Source organism: Mus pahari, chromosome 3, assembly GCF_900095145.1.
Source record: "Mus pahari chromosome 3, PAHARI_EIJ_v1.1, whole genome shotgun sequence".
Lineage (NCBI taxonomy): Eukaryota > Metazoa > Chordata > Mammalia > Rodentia > Muridae > Mus > Mus pahari.
Window position 1 is genome coordinate 80,616,584 of NC_034592.1, and position 11,022 is coordinate 80,627,605.

The following is an 11,022-nucleotide window of genomic DNA, read 5'->3' on the forward strand; positions in this document are numbered from 1 at the left end:
TTTTTTTTTTTTTTTTTTGTTTTGTTTTGTTTTTTTTTTTTTTGAGGTTGAATCTCGTGTGTCTCAGATTGGCCTTGTACTATTTCCCTCAGGGTGACTTTGAATATGTGATGCTCCTGTTTCCCACCCCTGAAGTCTAGGATTACAAGTGTCTTCTACCTCATATTTAGTATGCCTTTACTGGTTCTAATTTGTTTTTCAGACTATCCAAATAGAATTTAGTAAAGTAATGACCATTGTTAGGATGATTTCCTGAATCACACAAAGAAAAGGAGCTGTTGCCATGAAGACTGCACATTAGCTTTTGAGGTTAATTCTCTGTAATGTCATTTGTGTTACTTCAATATCTTACAGAAAGTAAGTTGAATAGACAGGAACTAATTTTTTTTAAACTCCCCACTTCAGTTTTTAGTGTTTTATGGTATTGCAGACCAGGACTCAATCGATTAGGAGTTTCAGGATTTGGTATGGAAAGTTTGGACAAATACCAAATAATACTTATTGGAATGAAAATTGGCATCTTAACCATGTGGTATTTCATTTTTTCAGAAAGAGTCACAAATATCTGTATTTAGAACTGATTATAATCCATTTATATAAGTAGATATAGGATTATCTTACATTAGTTTGTTATGTTGTCATATTATGTGCTGGGGTTTTTTTCCAATCAAGTATGGAATTCTCACCTCCTGCATGCAAGCATTACAAGCTCTTTATGATAGAATTGCTCCCACTGCACTTTTTAGAACACATGTTTTAGGAAATATTACATAAGGTTCTGTTCTCCTCCGCTGGTTTTAAAGTCAATAATATAGATGCTATCTCATTGTAGTATAGTTAAGGATAGGATGTGATCTATGACAAAAGTCAATATTCAATGAATAAGACAACCTCAGAGGAATAACTGGGAGGAGGGCAGATACATTGGCTCAGTCTGTCTATGATATAATTTTTTTTCATTGCTTCTGGGTTAGAAATAAGTTTTCTTCTGAGAATAAAAAAAAATAGAAAGAAATGTATGGTACATGTCATGGGGAATAACTGAGAAAAGAGGAACCCAGTTTAACATTATTAGCACAATAGGAATGTAGACAAAAAGAACCTGGCTTGGGAATATATCAGTAGAGGTTGCTGTAATGTTTGTACATACCTACTTTCTGGTACCTGTGATCTTTTTTTAACCCTGGTTATGTGCCCCTTCCTTCTGTAAATGTTATAAAAACCAAAGTAAATGACAAAGTTTCGACACAACTTGCTGACCTGTAAAATTGCAATTAAAATTAAAATATTCTTATATATTCTGTGCCATCTGTCTGTCTATCTATCTATCTATCTATCTATCTATCTATCTATCTATCTATCTACGGATTAGCTTCTACACTTCAACTTAATTTTGCTGCCCCCAAATGGCTTATAGTTTATGGTAATAATGAATTGCTGTACAGCCAATGGCTGGGCAAGAAGATGAAAGCAGGACTGTTAGAGTACAAGGGCAAGGGACAGAGGGAAAGAAGGGAAGACTGGAGAATCATCATGACCAGGAAGTAGAAAGATCAAACTAAAAGGCCTGTCAAAATGTAAAAAACAGGGGAAGAAGCCCCAGAGGACACCCCCTCACTTGAGTCTGGAGAACCAAAGATAAAAAATAGATTTAGGAAATGTTCAGTCAGGAATACCTGAGGAGAGTTTGTGTTAGCTATTGGGAAGTGTAGAAGTGCATAGCAACTGAGCTAGTCAAGGCATATCAAAATTACCGGGAGTGCTCGCTAGCATGTGTGCATGTGCATGTGCGTGTGCGTGTGCGTGTGCGTGTGCGTGTGTGTGTGTGTGTGTGTGTAGTGTCTGTATCTTTCATTCTCTAATCAAGAGCTCTTGGATGGGTGCAGTGCTCACTCGACCCACTAAGAGCATCAAGCAGTTTAAACAATCACCACAACACACACACACACACACACACACACACACACACACACACACACACATTACTAACTTCATAGCATTACCCCTGGTGTTCTTGCACAGTATTTATTTTACCCAGGAACTGCATCTAATATCAAAGGTTTCCTGTTTATAAATTTTGTGTAAATGGAATTAGATAAAAGCTATGTTTTGCTTTCTTTCATTTCATTCATTCAACAGAATGGAATGTTTCAGTTAATTCACTCTCATTGCTTCAGAATATATGTTCAACAGATTTATACCAATCAGGTGTTGGTGAAGAAAAAGTAAGCTTTTGGTCCTTTATTCATTTATTCACTCACTATGAATGTAGTAAAAGACAAAGCAAAGAATTATACCCATACTATCAAGGAGGTGTGTGGACACAAAAAAGCAGGAACATAAGAAAGGAATAAAGAAAGAGAATAGTAATCACACTGGAAACTTTCTTATATAGAATGCAAGTATTATGTAAATGTCAACAGAGTAAACCAATTTTTTTTACAATTAATTCAGGAAAGCAGAAAATTAGGTAGGATACAAGAATTGCAAATTACATATTTGACAATATATTAGTGAATATTTTATTTTAACAGGATGGTAGTCATTTATTCAGGTTGACATTTTAGTGCCTAATAGACTAGAGGTGTGGTATAACCTATATATCCTCACATGAAGCATTAATGCATTTAATGTTGGTCACTGTCTTCAACTAGGTTTGTGTCAGCAACTCTGTCTTATGTAATAAAACATTAGGTTTTCAATCTAATGTACTTGTTTTCTGTGTTAACCTTAAACTTGGATTACTTCAAATATAAATATCTTTTATTGTTATCCCTAGGAAATTATATTTTCTTCTATTTTATCTACCTCATTTGTGCTATGCAAATTAACTTTTGAATACAGTTCATCAAGAGCTAATCATGGCTGGTCCTGTGCCACAGTGCCCAGAGCTGATCTTGTGCCACAGTGCTCTATACTCAAATACCACCACAAAGAGAAAACAGGTTTCTAAGGAATGCTGACAAGCCTGTGAACACAGGTAAGACTACTGCTTCTACTAAAAGGGACCTGTCCAAAGCCCTCAGGACAAAGGAACCAAAGAGCAGCCTGGGACAGTATTCTTCTGGTTTCTGTCTGCACTGGGAGCTGTTCCTGTGCCACAGTGCTCCATACCCAAGTACCAAATGGAGATAACTGGTCTTCCAGGAGTACTGAAACACTTATGAACACAGGTAAGACCACCATTTCTGCTCAAATACCTGCTCCAAGAGGGACCTGCCCAGAGCCATCAGGACACAGGAACCAAGGAACAATGGGAGCAGGGTCCTTCCTGTGTCTGTCTACATCGCGGAGCTGACCCTGTGCCACAGCTCTCCGTACCCAAATTCCTCCAGGAGAGAACTGGCCTGCCAGGAGCACTGACACAGAGACTTGCATGAGGGACAAGCCACAATCAGAATCAGCAAGACTAGCTAACACCAGAGATAACCAGATGGGAAGAGGCAAGGTCAAGAATATAATCAACAGAAACCAAGGCGACTTGGAATCATCAGAAACCAGTTCTCCCACCACAGCAAGCCCTGGATACCCTAATACACCAGAAAAGCATGACTCTGATTTAAAATCACATCTCATGATGATGATAGAGGAATTTAAGAGGGACATAAATAACTCACTTAAAGAAATACAGGAGAGGTATTGCTGGAACTTCTGGTGGTAGTATTATGTCCAAATTTCTGAGGAACTGCCAAACTGATTTCCAGAGTGGTTATACCAGCTTGCAATCCCACCAGCAGTGGAGGAGTGTTCCTCTTTCTCCACATCCTCACCAGCATCTGCTGTCACCTAAATTTTTGATCTTAGCCACTCTGACTGGTGTGAGGTTGAATCTCAGGGTTGTTCTGATTTGCATTTCTCTGATGATTAAGGATATTGAACATTTTTTTCAGGTGTTTCTCAGCCATTCAGTATTCCTCAGTTGAGAATTATTTGTTTATCTCTGTACCCCATTCTTTAATAGGGTTATTTGGTTTTCTGGAGTCCAACTTCTTGAGTTGGATATTAGTCCCCTATCAGATTTAGGATTAGTAAATATCTCTTCCCAATCTGTTGGTGGCCTTTTTGTCTTATTGACAGTGTCCTTTCCCACCTGGGGATCCATCCCATAAACAACCACCAAACCCAGACACTATTTCATATGCCAGCAAGATTTTGCTGGCACGACCCTGATATAGCTATCTACTGTGAGGCTATGCCAGTGTCTGGCAAATACAGAAGTCAGTGCTCACAGTCATCTATTGGATGGAACACAGGGTCCCTCATGAAGGAGCTAGAGAAAATACCCAAGGAGCTAAAGGGGTCTGCAACCCTCTGGGAGGAACAACAACATGAACTAACCAGTACCCCTGGAGCTCGTGTCTCTAGCTGCATATGTAGCAGATGATAGCCTAGTTGGCCATCAATAGCAGGAGAGGCCCTTGGTCTTGCAAAGATTCTATGCCCTAGAATAGGGGAATGCCAGGGCCAGGAAGTGGGAGTGGGTGGGTTGGGGATCGGGGAGATGGTATAGGGGACTTTCAGAGAGTAAAATTGGAAAGGGGATAGCATTTAAAATGTAAATGAAGAAAATATCTAATTAAAAAGGAAAGAAAGAAAAGAAATACAGGAGAACACAGATAAACAAGTTGAAGGCCTTACAGAGGAAACACAAAAATCCCTTAAAGAATTACAGGAAAATACAACCAAATAGGTTAAGAAATTGAACAATACCTTCCAGGATCTAAAAATGAAAATAGAAACAATAACGAAATCACAAAGAAAGACACCCCTGGAGATAGAAAACCTAGGAAAGAGATCAGGAGTCATAGATGCAAGCATCACCAACAGAATACAAGAGATAGAATAGAGAATCTCATGGGCAGAAGATACCATAGAAAATATTGACACAACAGTCAAAGAAAATGCAAAAAGCAAAAAGCTCCTAACCCAAAACATCTAGGAAATCCAGGACACAGTGAGAAAACCAAACCTAAGGATAATAAATATAGAAGAGAGCGAAGATTTCCAATTTAAAGGGCCAATAAATATCTTCAACAAGATTATATAAGAAAACTTCCTTTACCTAAAGAAAGAGATGCCCATGAACATACAAGAAGCCTATAGAACTCCAAATAGACTGGACCAGAAAAGAAATTCCTCCTGTCACATAATAATCAAAACACCAAATGCAGGATACAAAGAAAGAATATTAAAAGCAGCAATGGAAAACATCAAATAACATATAAAGGCAGATCTATCAGAATTACACCAGACTTCTCAACAAAGACTATGAAAGCTAGAAGATCCTGGGCAGATGTTATACAGACCCTAAGAGAACACAAATGCTAATTCTCAATATAGATGGAGAAACCAAGATATTCTATAATAAAAACAAATTTATACAATATTTTCCCACAAATCCATCACTACAAGGCATAAAAGATGGAAAAACATCAACACAATGAGGGAAACTATACCCTAGAAAAATCAAGAATGTAATCTTCTTTCAACAAACTCAAAAGAAGATAGCCACACAAACATAAAAGTATCATCAAGATAATAGGAAGCAACAATCACTATTCCTTATTATCTCTTAGCATCAATCAATAGACTAAACTCTAGCAGACTGAGTATGTAAACAGGACCCAGCATTTTGCTGCTTACAGGAAACACACCTTAGTGTCAAAGACAGAGAGTATATCAGAGTAAAGAGCTGGAAAACAATTTTCCAAGCAAATGGTCACAAGAATCAAGCTGGAGTAGCAATTCTAATATCAAATAAAATTAACTTGCAAACGAAAGTTATCAGAAAGGATAAGGAAGGACACTTCAGACCAATCAAAGGGAAAAATCTACCAATAAGAACTCTCAATTCTGAACATATATGCTCCAAATCCAAAGGCACCCACATTCATAAAAGAAACTGTAATAAAATTAAAACTCCACATCATACCTCACACAATAAAAGTGGGAGAATTCAACACTCCACTCTCATCAATGGACAGATCATGGAAACATAATTTAAACCGAGACACATTAAAAATAACAAGAGATATGGACCAAATGGATTTAGCAGATATTTATAGAACATTCCATCCTAAACCAAAAGAATATACCTTTTTAGCACCTCATGGTCCTTCTCCAAAATTGACCATATAATCATTCACAAAACAGGCCTCAACAGATACAAGACTGAAATAACTCCATGCATCCTATCGTATCACCACAGACTAAGGCTAGTCTTCAATAGCAACATAAACAACAGAAATCCCACATACACATGGGAGCTGAACATTGCCCTACTCAATGATATCATGGATGAGGAATAAAGAAAGAAAGAAATTAAAGACTTTTTAGAATTTAATGAAAATGAAGGCACAACATATTCCAACTCATGGAACACAATTAATGCTGTGCTAAGAAGAAAACGCATAGCTCAAATTCCTCAACAAAGAAACTGGAGAGAGCATAAACTGCTAGTTTAACAGCACTCCTGAAAGTTCTAGAACAAAAAGAAGCAAATATAGCCAAGAGGAATCAAACTCAGGGCTGAAATCAACCAATCAGAAACAAAAGAACTATACAAAGAGTCAACAAAACCAGGAGCTGGTTCTTTGAGAAAATCAACAAGATAGATAAATCCTTAGCCAGACTAACCAGAGGGCACAGAGACAGTATATAAATTAACAAAATTAGAAACGAAAAGGGAGATATAACAACAGAAACTGCAGAAATTTAAAAAATCATCAGATCCTACTACTGTAGCCTATATTCACCAAAACTGGAAAATCTCGATGAAATGGACAAGTTACTAGACAGATTACAAATACCAAAGTTAAATCAGGATCAGATAAACCATCTGAACCATCCCATAACCCCTGAAAAAATAGAAGCAGTCATTAAAGGTCTCTCAACTAAAAATAAAATAAAATAAAATAAAATAAAATAAAATAAAATAATAAGAAGCCCAGGACCAGATGGGTTTAGTGAAGAGCTTCAAAGAAGACATAATATTAATAGTCTTCAAATTATTCCACAAAATAGAAACAGAAGGAACACTACCAAATTCATTCTATGAAGCTACAGTTACACTGTTTATTTTCCCTTGGACATCATATGGTTTCTCTCTAATGAGAAATCTGTCACAGTTTCTTTTTTAGAGGACTTCATAAGAGATTTTTTTTCTACTTCTATCATGTTTAATGTTCCAAGTAGATTTTAAAACTGGTTGGGGCATATTACATTTAACTTCAGAAGACATCATGTATACTTAAGAGGCATTTAACTATTATAAATTATTTTGATGACTTAAAAAAATGTCTCCCAGAGTCTGGGAGTCAAAGCCACTTGTCAATCTAGTCATGTCCTGCACTTGTCTGTCTCTCCTTTTTTGCTCTCAACATGACAGATGCTGCTGTCCTTCGCCAAGGACTTCTTGGATGGTGAAGTGGCCGAGGCCATCTCCAAGACGGTGGTAGCATCCATCGAGAGGGTCAAGCTGCTGCTGCAGGTGCAGCATGCCACCAAAGAAAATCACTGCACAGATAAGCAATACAAGGGCATTACAGACTGCGTGGTTCGTATCCCCAGGGAACAGGGGGTCCTGTCCTTCTGGTGTGGGAACCTGACCATTGTGATCAGATGCTTCCCCACCCAGCCTCTCAACTTAGCCTTCAAAGTAAAATACAAGCAGATCTTTCTGGGTGGTATGGACAAGAGGAACCAGTTCTGGCGATATTTTGCAAGGAACCTGGCATCAGTGGTGCGGCTGGGGCCACATCCTTGTGCTTTGTGTACCCTCTTGATTTTTCCTTTACCTTTCTAGCAGCTGATATGGGCAAAGCTGGAACCGAAAGGGAATTCAAAGGCCTTGGAGACTCCCTGTTTAAGATCTATAAATCTGATGGGATTAAGGACCTGATGAACCAAGGTTTTAATGTGTCAGTACAAGACATTATCATCTACCGATACTTTGGTATCTATGACATTGCAAAGGTAATGCTCCCAGATCCCAAGAATTCTCACATCTTCATCAGCTGGATGATTGCAGTCTGTCACTGTTGTCTCTGGCCTGACTTTCTATCCTTTTGACACAGTTTGTCGTCGTCGTATGATGATGCAGTCTGGATGCAAAAGGAACTGATACCATGTACACAGGCACGCTTGACTGCTGGCAGAAAATCGCTCGGGATGAAGGAAGCAAGGCTTTTTTCAAGGGTACATGGTCCAACGTTCTCAGAGGCATGGGTGGTGCCTTTGTGCTTGTCTTCTACGATGAGATCAAGAAGTACACATAATTATGTCCTGGGTGTTTTCCCCGAGTACAGGAATTTTTTATAATATACCATATCTTGAACATTTTAGATAGATTCTCTGGGCTTGTCTGTTTTATCAGTGGCAACTATTTCCCAGTTGAAAAGTGGGAAGTAAAAATACTCATCTGACCAGTTTTCTCTTAAAGCCATTTCCATAATGACAATAATGATGGGACTCAATTATATTTTTTATTTCAGTCACTCCTGACAATAAAAAAAAAATAAAGAAAAAATGTCAATATTGAGTTGTATAAAAATAAATTTTATTTAATAAAAAGAGTTAATAATTTCAATATTTTATGTAATATGGCCACCTTCAATATATAAACACATATTAAGACTTGGAGAATTCATTTTTAAATATGGCCTTTAGCCATTCTTATTAAAATTCACATACACTTTAATATCCAGAAGAGCCTGTGACCAACAATTTTGCATTTAATAATAAGTTTTGGGGTTTCTTATCACATTATTTATGAAAAACATATTGACCTTACTATTTATTCTGCAATGTAGACATGGTAGTGGTATCTAGGTAAAACTGACACACACACACACACACACACACACACACACACACACACGTATTAAGTGGCTGATTTGACATTAACATTCAGATTGTGTAGAACAGATTAGTGTCCATTTAAGTCCTCAGGAAATAAATTATCATGCCTGTGCATTTATTAAGTACAACTCTTTCCCACAGCCTTGAGTGCATTGTGGGAGCATGATATACCCTCAGGGAGAACAAAACCAAAATAACATAAAAAGAAAATTCACACTAAAATTCCATGAGTTATTTCCCATTTTAATCATTTAGATTTCACTTCACTTAAGAGTTATTTGCTCTTGGATGAAGCAATGTCCAAGCCATTTTGTTTGTGAAGTGATGATAAAAACATTGGGGGTAATTAACAGCCACTAATTTACACTTAGGCCCAATCAAAGGGACTTCATGCTGATATTCTAAATTCAGACATCTAATTGTGGCTGGTGAGGTTATGCAACCAACTACTGTCATTTCCCTAAAACAGTATAATTTATACATTTGAGATCCCTATAATCACAGAAAAGGTTCTCTCAACCCTTTCCAAACAAGCTGTTTTTGGAAGTAGATGAAGACCTTTACAGAAAGCCACAACATGTTAAGCTGCAGAGAATAGGTGAGGTTAGGGTTCCTGTCACAAGATAGTACATTTACAACACAATTCTTCCAGTTAAGGTTTGGGAACACTTTAGAAGAGAGTGGGGAAGATAGTCTCTTAAGGAGCTGAAGGTGTTTGCGATCTATAGGAAGAACAACCATATCAACTAATCAGTTCCCCCAGATCTCCCAGGGACTGAACCACTAAGCAAACAGTACACATGGAGAGACCCATGTTTCCAGCCACATATGTAGCAGAAGATGGCCTTGTCAGACATCAATGGGAGAGACCCTCGGTCCAGTTAAGGCTCCATGCCCCGGTGTAGGGGCATGCCAGGGTGGGAAGGCAGGGGCATGCCAGGGTGGGAAGGCAGGAGTGGGTAGAGGAGCACCCTCATAGAAGCAAGGGGGAGAAGGGATAGAATAGGTGAGTTCAGAAGAGGAAACCGAGAAAGGGGATAATATTTGAAATGTTAATAAAGAAAATATCCAATAAAAATATAAAAGGAAAAGAAAGACACACAATGGAGGGAGGTAGAAATGAGTAATGAACATTGTTAAGGGGATCTGGAAAGAGTATAGAAGAGAACTGGGGAAAATGATGATCAATAAACATTACCTCAAATTCTTGAAAAAAATCAATAAAACATTATATTAAAATCAAAATGTATGCCAGCAAAATCCCAAATATTTGTTAGACTCCCCCTGCTCCAGCCAAATTTGGTCACTATTATAACAAAGTTAAACGAGGTTCTTCTTTGTCAAATTTAAATATATCCTTAAAATGTTAGTGTGGTATATAAACCAACCAAACCCCAACTTAATGCGCATGGAATTATTTAAATTATTCTCTGAATTATAGCACATGATATTTAATAGAACACAACAAAAATGGTGGATGAAAAAATGTATTCAACTCTATAAGGAAAAGAAGAAAACACACAAAAAATGAATGAATGAATGAATGAATGAATGAATAAAGAAATAAATAAATAAAACAACCAAACAAAACCACACTTACCTCAGAGCCATGCAGTTTGATCAAAGTAGGCTGCACCTTAGAATAACTTTTTCCTTTCTGTTCCAGCTTCAGTCTATACACCTATAGCCTCAAACTTCAAATAATGCATCTTTATCTTATGTTAAATTTGTATCATATACTAAAAAAGAAAATGGCACAGTGTAAAAATCCCAAGAATTCCTATTCTTGGTGCAATTATGCGCAGAGATAAGTTACTGGACCATAATAAATACATATAAAATCAGAGTGTTTAAGAGAGGTCTCAGTGGGGAAGCTTTATCTGCACAGATGTGGGGACCAGAGTTCAGATACACAGAATTTATGCAAGAACTGGCATAGTGGAATATGTCTGCAGTCTCAGTGCTTCTACTGTGAAGTGAACAGAAGAGAGAAGAGAATCCCTAGAAATTTGTGGGCCAGCTAGCCTCATACATACGACTCAACTGTTAATAAGTTATCCTGACTCAAACAATATATGTACTAACATCCAAAAATACTTATGTTCTTAGATTTATTCCCCTCTCCTCTCCTCTCCTCTCCTCTCCTCTCCTCTCCTCTCCTCT

The 11,022-nt window shown here is 37.5% G+C and overlaps 1 pseudogene; it reads left to right on the forward strand.

Annotated features, from left to right (window-relative positions):
- Nucleotides 1-7,387: 7,387 nt before the first annotated feature.
- On the forward strand, nt 7,388-8,276 carry LOC110317971 (annotated as a pseudogene).
- The last annotated feature ends 2,746 nt before the right edge of the window (nt 8,277-11,022 follow it).